Raw genomic sequence first — 16,998 nt, 5'->3', positions numbered from 1 at the left:
TGTTTATTATTCCCTTTATATTCAACGAGAAGCCAGACGGTACCTTAATACTGAGCAGGCATTCAAAGAAGATTTCCTTCTCTTCTTTGGTAAGAGCGTAGCTTGCATGACCCTGATGTATGCCGTCTTTTCCGTGCATACGTTGCTGGTCCTCCCGTGCCTCAGGTGTATCTTTTGTCATCCCATACATGCCCAAGAAGCCAAGCAGGGTCACACAAAGATTCTTCATCACGTGCATCACGTCGATTGCGGAGTGGACCTCGAGGTCTTTCCAATAGGGCAGGTCCCAAAATATAGATTTCTTCTTCCACATGGGTGCGCGTCCGTCAGCGTCATTCGTAATAGGTTGTCCACCAGGACCCTTTCCAAACACCACCTTCAAATCCTTGACCATATCATCTACATCAGGACCCTTTCCAAACACCACCTTCAAATCCTTTCCAAACAACAACACCTTTAGGTCAAATTCTTCCCCCATGTGCTCATCCCACGCACGTACACCTGTTCCATTCCACAGTTGTAAGAGTTCTTCAACTAATGGCCTTAGGTACACATCAATGTCGTTGTCGGGTTGCTTAGGGCCTTGGATGAGCACTGGCATCATAATGAACTTCCGCTTCATGCACAACCAAGGAGGAAGGTTATACAAACATAGAGTCACAGGCCAGGTGCTATGGTTGCTGCTCTGCTCCCCAAAAGGATTAATGCCATCTGCGCTTAGACCAAACCATACGCTCCTTGCATCATCTGCAAACTCCTTCCCGTACTTTCTTTCGATTTTTCTCCACTGCGACCCGTCAGCGGGTACTCTCAACTTTCCGTCTTTCTTACGGTCTTCTCTATGCCATCGCATCGCCTTGGCATGCTCTTTGTTTTGGAACAAACATTTCAACCGTGGTATTATAGGAGCATACCACATCACCTTCGCAGGAATCTTCTTCCTGGGGCGCCGGCCCTCGACATCACCAGGGTCATCGCGGCAGATCTTATAGCGCAATGCACCACATACCGGGCAAGCGTTCAAATCCTCGTACTCACCGCGGTAGAGGATGCAATCATTAGGGCATGCATGTATCTTCTGCACCTCTAACCCTAGAGGGCAGACAACCTTCTTTGCTTCGTACGTACTCTCGGGCAATTCGTTGTCCTTTGGAAGCATATCCTTTATCATTACCAGCAACTTTCCAAATCCCTTGTCAGATACACCATTCTCTGCCTTCCATTGCAGCAATTCCAGTATGGTGCCCAGCTTTTTCTTGTCACCTACGCAATTCGGGTACAACAATTTTTTGTGATCCTCTAACATGCGCTGCAACTTCTTCTTCTCCAAATCACTTGCACAGTTTCTCTTTGCATCGGCAATGGCCCGACCTAGATCATCAATGGGCTCATCTGATGCCTCTTCTTCAGCTTCTTCCCGCATTGCCGGCTCAGCTTCTTCCCGCATTACCAGCTCAGCTTCTTCCCCCATTGTTGTATCATCGTATTCAGGGAACCCATGGCCAGGATAGTTGTCGTCGTCCTCTTCTTCTTCATTGTCTTCCATCATAACCCCTCTTTCTCCGTGCTTGGTCTAAACATTATAATGGGGCATGAAACCGGTCTTAAACAGGTGGACGTGAATGGTTCTTGACGTAGAGTAATTGTGACCATTCTTACAGCGAGCACATGGACAAGGCATAAAACCATCCGCCCGCTTGTTTGCCTCAGCCGCAAGCAGAAAAGTACGCACGCCCTCAACGAACTGGGGAGAGCATCGGTCATCGTACATCCATTGCCGGCTCATCTTCATTACACAACACCGAGTAGACCAAATTAATACAAGTTCATACATAAAGTTCATACAACACTTAAGTGCAACAAACAAATAACTCTCTAGCTAAAGCATTTAAATGCAACAACAAATACAATCAAGATCGCAACTAAGGTAACAATGGATCCAACAGCATAATGATACCAAGCCTCACTATCGATGGCATATTTTCTAATCTTTCTAATCTTCAAGCGCATTTTCTCCATCTTGATCTTGTGATCATCGACGACATCGGCAACATGCAACTCCAATTCCATCTTCTCCCCCTCAATTCTTTTCAATTTTTCTTTCAAGTACTCGTTTTCTCTTTCAACTAAATTTAACCTCTCGGCAATAGGGTCGGTTGGAATTTCAGGTTCAGATACCTCCTAGAAAAAATTTCTATGTCAACTTGATGGGCATAACTTGTCATAAACACGAAATGCAACTAGTTTTAAAAGAGAATATACATACCACATCCGAATCATGACAAGGACTAGGGCCGACGGGGACGGATATCAAAACCATGGCACTATATGTATAACAAACAACGTACGGGTAAGATAATTATATGAGTAACTATATATCCAAATCACACACATCAATTTTTATATAAAATTTCATGAAGAAGAGGCTCACCACAAGGTGGTGCCGGCGACGGGACGGTGCGGGCGATCGACGGTGGCTACGATGGAGATTTAGAAGGCACTAAGTAAACCACACCTACATATGCAAACTAAGTGTTATTTTTGACCTCAAATTGCATATAAATCAAATACTAGCACATATATATATATATATATCCTCCCAAATTACTAAACTCACAAATTAATCACTATATAAACCAATGCAAGAGCTAATCTAGCAATGAGAGATGAAAGGACAAAGTTGCTAACCTTTGTGATCATTTGAATGGATGAGGGCCTTCAAATCTTGACAAATTTTGGGCAAATTTTGTGATGAACTCGAGAGGAAGAAGGGAAGAACAGAGGAGAGGGCCGGAGAGGGGAAAGGGGGAAGAACAGAGTGCTGGTGGACGAAGGGTTTATATAGGACGACCTTTAGTACCGGTTCGTGGCAAGAACCGTTTCTAAAGGGGCTGGAGGGGCGCCTGTCTGACAACATCCTGCCACCACTCTCATTAGTACCGGTTCGTGGCACGAACCGGTGCTAAAGGTTCGCCATGAACCGGTACTAATGAAAGCGGCCCGGCTAGCCGTTGGAACCGGCACTAATGTATACATTACTGTCGGCTCAAATACAAACCGGACACTAATGTGCTTCACGATTGACCCTTTTTCTACTAGTGGGTTAACCCGCCTAGCTTGGCTTCAACAGGAGGGTAGCAGCGGTGGCCTTACTTGGACCCGAGCGGCGGCGACCTACCGTGTTCTACTCTTCCTCGTTTTCTGTGTGGCGCGGCCTCGTTGGCAGCGGGGCGGGGCCTCGGCGGAGCCGGCGATGTCCTCTGTCTCGTTGCCGGCGGGCGGCGCCTCAGCGGAGCGGTGGAAATCCTCCCGCGTTGCCGGCAGGGTGGGGCCTCGGCTGAGCCGGCGATGTCCTCTGCCTCGTTGTTGGCGGGGCGGGGCCTCGGCGGAGCCGGCGGTGTCCTCTGCCTCGTTGTTGGCGCCGCGGGGCCTCGGCGGAGCAGGGCCTCGTCGATGCCAGCGGAGCGGGGACTCGTCGGAGCCGGCATTGTCCTCTGCCTCGTCCTCGGTCTCGCCAAACAGCGCCTCGCCCGCTTCATCGCCCTCTTTGCTAGCCTCTTTGTAGGCGGCCGCAGCCTCCGCACCCCGCATGCGGTACCGCCAGCGCTCGAGGCGGCCCTTGCGGGCGGAGCGGTACGAGTCGAGCAGCGCCTCCTGCTCCGCCCGCTCCGCGGCGATCTGCTCCTCCGCCTGCAGGTGCTCCTGGAGGAGATGGTGGTTGTAGGCGGCGTCGGCCTGCGCCTCCCGGAACTGCTCCTGACGCATCTGCCTCACACTGTCCATATATTGGACACGGGCCTCGCCGATGGTCATGGTGCAATGCACCGGCGAGGATGGCGCGGAGGAGGGGGTTGGCGCCGGATCGTCGACTACCATGTTCTCCATTGGGACGTCGTCGTCCTCCGGCTGCCTGCCGGCCAGCCGGTCGGCAGCAATGGCTGCCATCTCCTTGTGGTCCGTCGTCCGCCCGTCCCGAAGAGCGCTGGAGCGCGAGGAAGCCATGGTGGGCAGTAGTGGTGTGGACAGGAGAAAGGGAACGGAATGCGGATGACTGCGGCTATGGCCGGCGCAGCAGTTTATATAGCAATGGTGGGCGGGCGGAGGGACGGACGTGTGGCGCCGGAGTAGCCGCCTCGGCAACCGCGTATCATTAATGTGGGCGGCAGATGGACGGACGGACGACACTTGTGTCGTTTGAAGGCGGAGCAATCGCCTGCACCGGGAAGCGGGGCGGGCGGCGCTGACTGTTTCGGGCGGAAAGCGCGCGCGGGCGAGGAGATGACTTTACTTGGAGAGGATGACAATGGGGACCCACCAGGTCCATAGCCTCACGTACGCAAGTGCCTCCTTATTATATATATATGTATAAAACTATACTCCCTCCGTCTAGGTGAATAAGTCGTATTAGAAGGTGCATCACGACCTAGGTGCAAGCAGATTGGTGGAAAAGAAGAATATTTCTCTCTTCTAAACACAACATTTAATCACAGCAGTTAAGAGGATGCCTTATTAGCTACCCATGCAGGCCATCGTAATTCATAGCATGCAAAGCGCTTTTATTTCTTGCCTAATAACCGCATGGACGTGCTGCATGCATTGGTCCTTGCCCGAGCAAAAAAAGGGAGGAAAGGGGTTTCCACGGGAGACAACGAGGCAGAGGTGGAAGCGCTCGCTGGAGTAATTTATTTTGCTTCCCCCTGGTTTCCTGACATCACGGTCCCACACCATTGTCAACCTATGTAGTAGTCAATAAACGAGAGAATTGCACAAGAAGCGGCCGACAGCTGGGACCAAGCAGCTCGAGCAGTATTTGTGTTTTTGAGGTGTGAGCACTGCAGAGTTTTTTTATGTTTAGCCCAGATTTTAATTTTTCTCCTCTGAACAACCACGAAAACATCGCTGCAGGTATTAACTGGGCCCAACTATACTTGTTTTAGGAATACCCAGGGAAGGTCAAGTTGTTATTCTCCGCCCCGCTGGGCTGCAAATCTTTCCTAGGAGGGATGCATTAGGCTTAACAAGAAAATGGGCTTTAAGAAATAATAAATGGGATGTAATTATAAAAACTGGGCAGTAACTATAAAAAAATGCACCAAACACGTGATTACTTTATAAAATATTATTTTTGGATATTGAAAATTTTAATTTCATTAATTGTTGCGGGCGCAATGTTTCGTTGGATTTTTACGTAATATAAATTTATATTTAAATCGGGATAAAATATTTCGGATCCCATCAAATGTGGGAAATTTTATGAATTCTGTTTTGAACGGTTGGTTGAAATGGGCTGTACTTTTAACAAACTGTAAATGGGCTGTAGTAAATTCCATTAGAATTCAAAAATGGGCTACACATTCTTACAAATCTCAAATGGGCTATAAGTTCTCTGCCACACACTTCTGGCCTTACTAAGTTGACGCGTCCCCTAAAAAAACAGAGTTGACGCGTATGCAAGGCTTTGTCAACTTATATTCAACACACGGTTCTAGCAGTAGTGGCCGTTGGATGTCCATCCAACAGATGCCATGCTTCTTCTTCAATCTCGGATATTCTAGCTTCACCTGCCCAAAAAATGATTCCTCCCCCTGACATCTGGGGCGCACCGTTTCGGAAGCTGACCCATAGGCCTACTAAGTTGACGTACCAAGGGCTTTGTCAACTTAGTCAATAATAAACGATTCTAGCTGCAGTGACCGTACGATGTCCATCCAACGGCCGTAGTGCTTCTTCAACCTCTGGTCTTCTTGCTCCAGCCGCCCAAAGCAGCGCCGGTCGTGCCGCCTGCTCCTGCCTCCCGTGGCCGGCTGTGCTGCCGCGGAGGCCTCACCGCCCCCTACTATTCCCACCGCTTGCCAGGCCCTGCGGCGATGGCAGCCTCACACCATAGCCGAACGAGTGAACCCTCATACTCCTCTCCGCGTGGGCATCCACTACTGCGTCTTCGCCGGCTCCGCGTCGTCCCCTTCCTAGGCCTCGCCGTCGTCCACCGCCCTGGTGCTCTCGGCGCGGCATGGTCACCGTGGTCAAGGAACGACTTCCATAGGACATGGACTGTACGTGGAGAGGCTGACAGCTGGGTCCACGGCGGCAGCACGGAAGTGCCTCCTTATTACGCGGAAAATAATGATTCCTCCAGCTGACAGCAGGGACACACCGGACGGGCCACCAGTATTTTGCGAAAAAAATCGTTTCTCCCTGACTACTGGGACCCATCGGACGGGCCACCGTATTTTGTGAAAAAAAACGTTCCCCCCGCTGTCAGCTCGGACCCACCGGAAGTGCCTCCTTACTACGCACAAAAAAATGAATAGTCCCCCGGCTAGCTGGGACCCACCTTGCTGGGAGGCTGACTTGTGGGCCTACTAAGTTGACGAGGACGAAGGGCTTTGTCAACTTAGTCAATATGAACGATTCTAGCTCCAGTGACCATACGATTTACATCCAACGGCCGTAGTGCTTCTTCAACCTCTGGTCTTCTTGCTCCAGCCGCCCAAAGCAGCGCCGATCGTGCTGCATGCTCCTGCCTCCCGTGGCCGGCTGTGCTGCTGCAGAGGCCTCACCGCCCCTACTATTCCCACCGCTGGCCAGGCCCTGCGGCGACGGCAGCCTCACACCGCAGCCGAACCTGTGAACCCTCGTAGTCATCTCCGCGCGGGCTTCCACTTCCGTGTCGTCCCCTTTCTAGGCCTCGCCGTCGTCCACTGCCGTGGTGCTCTCCGTGCGGCGTGGTCAACGTGGTCAAGGAACGACTTCCATCGGAAGAGTACTGTACGTCGAGAGGCTGACAGCTGGGTCCACGGCCACATACCAGTTTTTTTGTGATTTGCCAAGTAAGTCGCTTTGTCAGGCCTGTTGGGCTGCAAATGTTTCAATACGAAGAGAGCTTTCATTCGGCTGGCCGAGAAAATGGCCCATCAGTAATGAGAAATGGGTTGTACATTTTTAAAACACATCAAACCGGCAATTAGTTTCAAATATCTTTTTTTCATTTCAAGATTTTAAATTACATTAATTTTTATGCGTGGAGAATTTGTTGGATTTTATATTGATATACATTTATTTTTAAAATCAGTTTGAATGTGAGTCGAAATTTCGGGATTAAAAACAGTTCGAACCGCACCGAAATATGCAAAATTTCATATAATTTTTTAACCGTTGCCACAATATGGGCTGTAATGCTAACAAAAAGAATATGGGCTCCAAAAAAACCTTAAGAATTAGCAAATGGGCTGTAAATTATTAGAAATAATGGCAGATGGGCTGTATGCTATTTTCCACAGATTTGAGGCTTTCCTAAAAGAAAAGGTTGACGCACAAGCACTGACTGTTGGATGTCCATCCAACGGCCGTCGTGCTTCTTCAATCTCTGCTCTTCCTGCTCCAGCCGCTCAAACAAGCGGCGGTGGGACTGCCTGCTCCCTCCTCCTCGCGGCCGGCTGTGCTGCCGCACAGGCCTCACCGCCCGACCGTACTCCCATCGCTGGCCTAGCCATCCCCCTACTCACCCACACCTGCTGTTATTCTTCAGCGACGACAGACAAACCCGTAAACCCTCGTACAGTCGTACTCCCCTCCGTGTGGGAAACTACTACCGAGTCTTCCCTGCCTTCGTGTCGTCCCCTTCCTAGGCCTCGCCGTCGTCCACCGCCCTGGTGCTCTCGGCGCGGCGTGGTCAACGTGGTCAAGGAACAACTTCCATCAGACGTGGACTATACATGGAGAGGCTGACAGCTGGGTCCATGGCCGCAGCAAGGAAGTGCCTCCTTATTACGCGGAAAATAATGATTCCTCCACCTGACAGCTGGGACACACCGGACGGCCACTGTATTTTGCGAAAAAAACATTTCCCCCTGACTGCTGGGACCCACATGTTACATCTTCGCACGCAAGGAAGTGCGTCTGGGCAAAAAAAACGATTCGCCCCCTGACTGCTGGGACCCACCAGCTACATCTTCGCATGCAAGGAAGTGCGTGACAGTCGGGACCCACCTGGTCGAAGCATATGTAGCGTTGTCATTCGGGTCGCGAACGTGTACGTACATACTGGTCGATGTAGAGGCACGCACATGTTGTAGTAGAGGCGCGCACGTAGCATGTACACGTACGTACAGCGGCCAGGGTGCAAGAAAGAAAACACGGCCATGTATGTGTACATACGGGCGGGGTCTCGAACGCCTACTCGCGCATACGTACGACCAGGGCTCGTGTACATGGCTGGGTCGGAACGGAGAAACAGCGTCGTCGTCGTGTTCATGGGGAGGCAACAGAATGCGTCGTGTTCATGGGGAGGCAACGGAATGCGTCAGGTTCATGGGGAGGCAACGGAACGCGTGGGAGCCAACCGGCTGGGTCAGAACGGAATGCGTGGTCGTGTTCATAGGGAGGGCTTGGACGGAACAGGCGATGGAAACGAGGCCTGGCGTACCGCACAACGGAGGAAACGGACCTCCTACATTCGGAACGGGGTCCTGTTGATTGGGAGGGGTCTGGCGTACCGCGAAATGGAGGAAACGGACCTCCTATGGTCGAAACGGGGGTCCTGTTCATCGGGAGGGGTGTGGCGTACCGCAAAACGGACAAAACGGACCTCCTATGGTCGAAACGGGGGTCCTGTTCATCGGGAGGGGTGTGGCGTACCCCAAAATGGGACTCCACGGGATACTGTTCATCCCCACCATCGACCCCCTCCAGCCTCCACGAGCTACTGTTCATCCACCATCCACCTCCTCCAGCCTCCACCTGCGACTGCTCATCCGCGGGCTCCTGTTCATCCAGCCTCCACCGCGCGCTACTCCACCGGCTACTGTTCAACCAGCCCTCTCCACGGGCTCCTGTTCAACCACCCCTCCACGGGCTACTGTTCATCCTACCCTCCACCGTCTACTGTTCATCCTGCCCTCCACGGGGTGGTCCTGTTCATCCAGCACTCCATAGGGTCCTGTTCATCCAGCCCCAACCGGCTCGATCGATCGGGGTCATGTTCATCCAGAGGCAACACCATGGGGTCCTGTTCATCCTCCCCAACCGGGAACTGTTCATCCACCCCCCCACCCCCGCAACACTCATTGTTCATCCAGAGGCAGCATCGATCGACTTTAGTTAGCAGCAGTAGCGAAGGAATCGCTCGATCGGGTTCAGTTAACAGCCATCGATCGACCGCTCGGGTTCAGTAACGCGTAGCCTGGAGTGCAATCGCTCGGGTTCAGTTAGAGCCCAATGCCTCGCTTGGGTTCAGTTAGAGCCAACGCCTCGCACACACGCGCGTACGTGTACAAGAGAAATGCGCATCGCTCGGGCCCCGACCTCCCATCGTAACCGGGAACTCCCCGAAATTTTCCTCGCCCTCACTTCTACCATGGTTTTTTCCGTCATGGACGGCCCAAAGAATGTCATGCAGCTGCGTCTCCGGCCCGCCTAGGACGAAAAACCCATTTTCTGTCATGATTTTTTTTCATAGAAGTAGGAGCCCACCACATCTATGATGATACCGGGTTTTGTCACAATTATCGTCATAGAAGTGTCATATGTATGACATAATTTTTTTCGTTCGGCCCAAAATGTCACGGATGTGTCTTTTTTTGTAGTGGTTCATCCTGTTCATCACCTGTTTTTAAAGGATAGCGAAGGAAAAAAGAAAAATAATAATAAGAAGAAGTGTTACTGTAATGTTTGCAGGCTTGTCTGTATTGTTCTTCCGCCAATGCCCATGGTATCTTGAGTGCGTAATGATGTATGCGCGGTACAAACTTTGTAGGTGTACGAAGTGGGCGGCGGAAGTCGGGTTGCTATTTCCGTTCTATGAGTAGTTGGTCCTCGGGTGGAGACTGCTTCTGACCCTCGATGTTTCGTTGGTGAACCTTTCGGTCATTGCTGTCGCTTGGCGGCCTCTTCCCCATGTGTTCGGCGTTAAGCTTGCCGGCCTGTTTAAAGACCCAGCAGTTTCTGTTGGTATGATTAGCTGGTTTATCGGGGTGGCCATGAATCTGGCAGGGTCGGTCCAATATCATGTCCAGGTTGGATGGTTCGTCTCGATTCGCCTTGAATGGCTTCTTCCACTGACCGGGCTTGGGGTTGCTGAATCCGGCATTGACCGCTGTCTCGCCTGATCTGTCACATCCCTAGATTTTGGTCCTGCCTAGTGTTTGCATCATGTTTAACTTTCATGGAAATTTGAAATGGGGATGATCAAACCCTAGCATCAAAAGGAATTCAACTAGGTTCAACCAAAAAAATATTTTCAATGAATCCAAATTTCCTCAAGAAAATTCATGATTTTTGTTTAGGTAGAAACCTCTGCCAAAAATGATGAATATATTTCTAGGACATTTTTGGATTTTTGAAATAACTCATATTGTATTTGACTTGGGGTTATAAATTCCTATAAATACTTTGATAACTCCAATCATTCTGAAAAAATTGTGGGGCTTTGGGCTAGTCCATATTGCATCCACAAATAATTTCAGAAGCAACAAAAATGGTTTAGTATTATTACTAAATCAAAATAGAGCAAAATAAATAGAAAATAGAAACTAAATAGAAAAGGGAGAGAGAGAATGGCCAGAGGCCACTTACCTGGACTGGGCCGGCCCATCTGGCCGTGCCAGTCATCACCTACCTCTGCCAGTAGGCAGAGGAGGGAGACAGCGCACGCACGCGCGAGGCGCCATGCCTCCTCCCTGCTCGCCTGCCTCACCAGACGCCTCGAAGCCCCTCCTCGATGCCACATGACCCTGGACCCTCTCTCACTCTCCCTCGAGCTCTCTCCTCTCCCCTGGTGCTCCCTTCTCCCGTTTGCCCGAGCGCGCCCGCCGCTGCTGCCGCAGCCACCGCCTCCCCCCCGCTTCTCTGACGTCCCACGAGCTTCGCCTCGACTCCGTCTTCCTCCCCATCGAGCTGCACCTCGCCGGAGGCCCTGCATCGTCGTAATCTTCATCATCTTCATCGCCGGCCGCCGGATATCCCCCTCGCGGCTGCGCTCGCTCTGGTGCATCCCCGAGCCCGCTAACCATCCCTACGGATCCGCCGTGAGCTCCTCCTTATTTTTCCCATGTCCCCTCACTTCCGCGCGTTCTCTAGCCCCGATCCCCAACCGTGATCGAAGCATCTCGCCGCCGGCCATGGCATGGCAGTGGCCACAGCCGCGCAAGCTCGCAACCGAGCGCTTCACCACACTCGCCGCGTACCCAAGAGCCCGCAGCACCGCTCCGCACCTCCTGCCGTGCCTCCTAGCGACGACCCGAGCTTGCCCGAGCTCCGGCAGCCGCCAACATCGTCGCCAGCGTCTTTTCCGACCAATCCCGAGCCCAAACACCACCACCACTGGACGCGGCAGCTCCCCGGCTTCATGTAGATGCTCCCCGCGCGCCAAATAGGGCCCTGCAGCGAAATCCCGACTTCCTCCGCCGTGGATTTGGTCGCCGGCGGCTAAACACCGGCAGCTGACGTGGCCGTCATTAGCTTGAGGCTAATTAGCATGTTAATCTCGCCCTGTGCCACTGACAGACCGGCCCCACCCCCCTAGTTAACCGTGGGGTAAACCCCTGTTAAATTTTAACCTAACCAACATGGACCCCACACGTCAGTTGACCCGCTGACTTCACCGTTGACTGGCCCCACCTGTCTGTGACTCGAGCCAGCACTGTGAGACTGACCAGTGGGACCCACTAGTCATCTTTGACCTGGACCCGTTCTGTTGACCTGCTGAGGTCAGCATGATGCAGTGCTGACGCAATAAGCTATTTTCTGGGTTTAATTTAATCCAAGAATTCCAAAAAATGTTTTAAACTTCTAAAAATCATATAAACTCAACCGTAACACGCAATGAAATAATTTATATATGAAAAATTATCAAACAATCCAATCTATCCATTTATGCTATTTTCATGCATGTTAGAACAAATTATGGCCACTTTTAGGGCAAATCAAATGAATGGTATTTAAATAACCACATGTGGAGTTTGAATTTGAACTTTGGGTTCAAACCAACTTCATTTAATTGTGGCGCTAGTTGAATTAGCTCAACCAACTTCATTGATTGTGTTCCTTCTCTTTTGCCAGTGGTTGTCCCCTCTAGATAGACGTTGTACCGACGACAAGAACGATGACACCGATGAAGTGTGTTCCTCTTCAGAAGTGTCAGGCAAGCAAAACCCCCTTGTTCATTCCGATACAATCCCACTCTCTCACTCCTGCTCTCTTTTACTACATTAGGACAACAGCGATTCAACTGTTACATGCTGCGGTAGTTGAACCCCTTTCCTCTGCATGACCTGTCATTGCCACAGTAAATAGATGAAACCCACTAGCATGAGTAGGAGTTGTTTGAGCCCTGATGTGCCTACTCATTCATCCTTGTTTGTCATGCCTGCTACTGTTTACAGTTGAGTCAGGTTCGATTCATCGGGGATGAATTGGAATGCGGTGAACATGTCCTACTATGTGTGAGCTAAGTGTGTGAACACGATTTGGTAAAGGTAGTGGTGAGAGGCCATGTAGGAGTACATGGTGGGTTGTCTCCTTGCGGCCGTCCTCAGGAACTGAGTTCCGTGTTTGTGATCCATGAACAGCTACTACCACGCATTGGAATGCTTAAGTGCCCCTCTCGACTTATTAATCAACATGATCTCTGTCCAGGAGTTGCAACTAGTTTCTGGTGTTTGTAGGTAGTGTTAGTAGTCTACCAAGTGGCACCCGGTACAGGTGGGCTTGGGACAGACTAGGCACAGTGGCACGGTGTACCAAGTGGCACCCGGATGGTGGGCTTGGGAAACCTGCTCACATCGTTTGGGGCCGTGAGCGACACCCCGGCCGGATCTCCTTGCGGATGGAACCTGAATAGGTGATTAACCTGGACTAAAGACTTGTTGGTTAGTCAGATCGTGGCCGACTCCCTCACCAGGCTTCCGCTTGAAGGTTGCCGAGATACACGATGTGTACATGGTGGTAAGTGGCGAGAGCGTGTGTGAAGAAGTACACCCCTGCAGGGTTATCATTATCTATTCAAATAGCCGGATTCCTCGGATATGGAAACTTGGACCCCTTGCATAGTTCATAGACAAGTGAAAGTGGATACTCTAAAACTCGCAAGATAAGCATGAGTGCTATGGATGGCCTTCTCGTAGGGAGACGGGAGCGGATCCATAGTGGAGTATTGATATGGTGAATATGTGGACTCGTGTGCGCCACCTCAAAAGAGTTACTTGCAGTCGTAGTTCAGGATAGCCACTAGTCAAAGCTGGCTTGCTGCAGTCAAACTCCACCACCCCTTTGTTGATACCGATGCATATGTAGTTAGTTCTGATGTAAGTCTTGCTGGGTACATTTGTACTCACGTTTGCTTATTTTATGTTTTTGCAGAGAGACTTCAGTCTCGCTAGTAGTTGCGTGTGGACTTCGACATTTAGCTTTATACCTCAGCTACGATCTTGTGCCCTCGACAGGATCTTGTAGATAGTCAGGTTTCTCAGTCTTTTTCATTTGTAGATGTCTGTACTCAGACATGTCAAGCTTCCGCGTGTGCTTTGACTTGTATGCTCTAAATGTTGGGTCATGAGACCCATGTTTGTAATATCTCGCTCCTCGGAGCCTAATGAATAAATACTTTGAGTCGTAGAGTTATGTTGTGATGCCATGTTGTATGTACACATATCGAGCATATTGTGTGTATGATTGAAATGCTTGGTATGTGTGGGATCCGACAGCCTAGTTGATCCTTGGTAGCCTCTCTTATGGGGAAATGTAGTCTTGTGCTTCCATGAGCCATAGTAGTCCGCTACAGCGTGGTTCACCGGAGTCCTGCTAGCCCAGCACTACTGCTCCGGAACACTTGACTGGCGGGCATGTGATTCACTTCGTTCCTGTGTCTGTCCCTTCGGGGAAATGTCACGCGGTGACATCCGGAGACCTTCCTAGCCTGCTACAGCCCGGTTCACCGGAGTCCTGTTATCCCAGTGCTACAGCCCGGATTCGCACGCTGCTGACCGACATGCTCGATGTTGATTCATGTATGCCCGTCCCCGTAAGTTAGTGCCACTTTGGGTTCACGACTAGTCATGTCGGCCCGGGTTCTCTGTCATATGGATGCTAGCGACACTATCATATACGTTAGCCAAAAGGCGCAAACGGTCCCGAGCCATGGTAAGGCGACACCCGTGGGAATACCGTGCGTGAGGCCGCAAAGTGATATGAGGTGTTACCGGCTAGATCGATGTGACTTGGAATCGGGGTCCTGACATGATCTTTCATTGTCATTGCGACTGTTGTTTTTGCTTCCTCGTGGTTTGCCGTTGCCGTCTCGGATTTTGGAGGTGGCCTGGTTGCTGGCCCTATTGCTTCTACGAGCAAGCAGCTGTCTTCTCCCACGCAAAAGCGGGTCACCAGAGCAGTGAGAGCTGTCATGGATTTAGGTCCTTCTTGGCCGAGGTGGCGTGCAAGCCATTCGTCTCGGACGCTGTGTCTGAAAGCCGCAAGGGCTTTCGCGTCCGGACAGTCGACGATTTTGTTCTTTTTGACTAAGAACCGAGTCCAGAGCTCCCTGGCCGATTCTCTGGGCTATTGGACGATGTGACTTAGGTCATCGGCATCCGGTGGCCGGACATGTGTTCCTCAGAAGTTATTGAGGAAGGCCTCTTCTAAGTCTTCCCAACTGCCTATGGAGTTTTCAGGAAGGCTATTTAACCAGTACCGAGCTGGTCCTTTTAGTTTTAGTGGGAGATATTTAATGGCGCGGAGATCGTCCCCACGAGCCATATGGATGAGGAGGATGAAATCCTCGATCCATACCGCGGGATCGGTTGTCCCGTCGTATGATTCAATATTGACGGGTTTGAATCTTTCGGGGAATTCATGATCCATTACTTCATCAGTGAAGCAAAGCGGGTGTGCGATGCCTCTATGTTGGGCCACACTGCGACGTAACTCCGAAGGAGTCCCATTGCAGTTTTTGGCTCGGTCATGTTGAGGTGTGACACGTCCGAATAGGTAGCCGTCGTCACGTGTCGAAGCATGCTTTCATGATCCGTGGATCGGTCTTGCGTTTCCTGCTCTATTGTCCAAGTCCCTCTGTAGGTTGTTTGGGTAGTCGTGACCTGCGTTGTTCTTGCCATTACAGCGAGGTGGGGCGGTCTAGTGTTCGGCTTGAGTTGCCTCTTTATCCGGACAGAGCTGTCGGCGACCTGCCCTATTGTGTGACGATGGTATGGGCTCCAATGCCCCGTCATCGGACTGGTATAGAGATCTGTGCTTTGGGTAGATTTTGGCTAGGCCACTAAGGACGTATTCTTCGGCAACCAGGACTTCGGTCCATCTGTCATTGAGTAGGTCTTGGTCAGCTTGAAGCTGCTGCTGCTTCTTTTTCAGACTCCTTGCCGTAGCTATCATCCTGCGCTTGAAGCGCTCGTGCTCGAGGGGCTCTTCGGTTACAATGAAGTCTTCATCACCGAGGCTTACCTCATCTTCCGAGAGCGGAAGGTAGTTGTCGTCCTCCGAATTGTTGCTGGTCGGGGCCTGTTCATCGGGGCTGGCTTACCCGTTTTCCTGTTCCTCCTACTCGGATATTGTTCCCATAGGGTCTTCATTGCTTTCGGCGCCGTCCGGAGTACTATTTTCTCCAGTGCCTATGTTGCCGCGGCGTGACTTGGGGCGGTGTTTGGGGCGCCGGAGCTTGGGCTGTGTCTCAGGAGTTTTAACTAGATCTCCCTTGTCCTTGCCGCAAGGCTTTTTAGGTGTATCGATCATGTACACGTCATATGAAGGGGTGGTCATCCCACGCCTGATGACTGGCGGGTCTAGGCCTTGCTTCTTATCAGCATCGTCGTCTATACCGTTGATGTCTTCGGAGCCGGAAGTGGGCGTGTCGGTTAAGTCCTCGACAGTGGCTATGAAGTGGGTGGCGGGTGGGAAGCGAAATTCTCCATTGTCGGCCTCTAGCTCGAACTGAACATAGTTCGGTTGTGAGTCCTTTTCCAAGGACAAGTTCTTTAAAGAGTTTAGCACATCACCCAAAGGTGAGTGCTGGAAGATGTCTGCGGCGCAAAATTCGAAATTCGAAAATCCAGCTCGGTGTCCACAGGCGTACCCGGTCCGGGACTTATAGCCGGGGATGAGTCCAAAGTTTCATTGACACAAACATTGCGGGGTGCCGAGTGCGTGTGCGGCTCCAACACCGTGGACTCCATGGCCTCAGATGGGGCGAGCAGCTCTGGTTCTAAGGCCGTTGCAGCAACAGGGACCATCTCCTGGATGTGATCCAATGACAGATTTAAGTCTTGTTCATCGGGGTGAGGGGGCGATTGCTGCGGTCTCAAATCCATTGAAGATCAAGTCTCCATGGATATCCGCGACGTAGTTCAAGCTTCCAAATCTAAGCTGGTGTCCAGGGGCGTAGCTATCGATCTACTCCAGATGGCCAAGCGATTTTGCCCGTAGTACGAAGCCGCCGAACACAAAAATCTGTCCGTGGAGGAAGGCTTCTCCTTGGACAGCGTCACTATAGAAGATTGAAGGGGCCATCGAACCTTTCGTTGACGGCACAGTGGAACACTCAATGAAAGCACCAATGTCTGTGTCAAAACCGGCGGATCTCGGGAAGGGGGTCCCGAACTGTGCGTCAAGGATCGATGGTAACAGGAGAGAGGGGACACGATGTTTACCCAGGTTCGGGCCCTCTCTATGGAGGTAATACCCTACGTCCTGCTTGATTGATATTGATGAATATGGGTGTTACAAGAGTTGATCTACCACGAGATCATAATGGCTAAACCCTAGAAGTCTAACATGTATGACTATGGTAATGAACGTGTCCTTTCTGGACTAACCCCTCTGGTTTATATAGACACCGGGGGTGGGGGAATCTAGGGTTACATAGAGTCGTTGTTCCTTCTTTGTTCGTGAGGGTCGATAAAATCTTCATCACCGAGGCTTACATCTTATTCGGAGAGTGGCAGATAATTGTTGTCCTCCGAGTCGTTGTTCCTTGTTTGTTCATCAGGGTCGACTTGC

This window comes from Triticum urartu, chromosome 3 (assembly GCF_003073215.2).
Source record: "Triticum urartu cultivar G1812 chromosome 3, Tu2.1, whole genome shotgun sequence".
Lineage (NCBI taxonomy): Eukaryota > Viridiplantae > Streptophyta > Magnoliopsida > Poales > Poaceae > Triticum > Triticum urartu.
The sequence above is the reverse complement of the archived record's forward strand: the minus strand, read 5'-3'. Positions refer to the sequence as shown.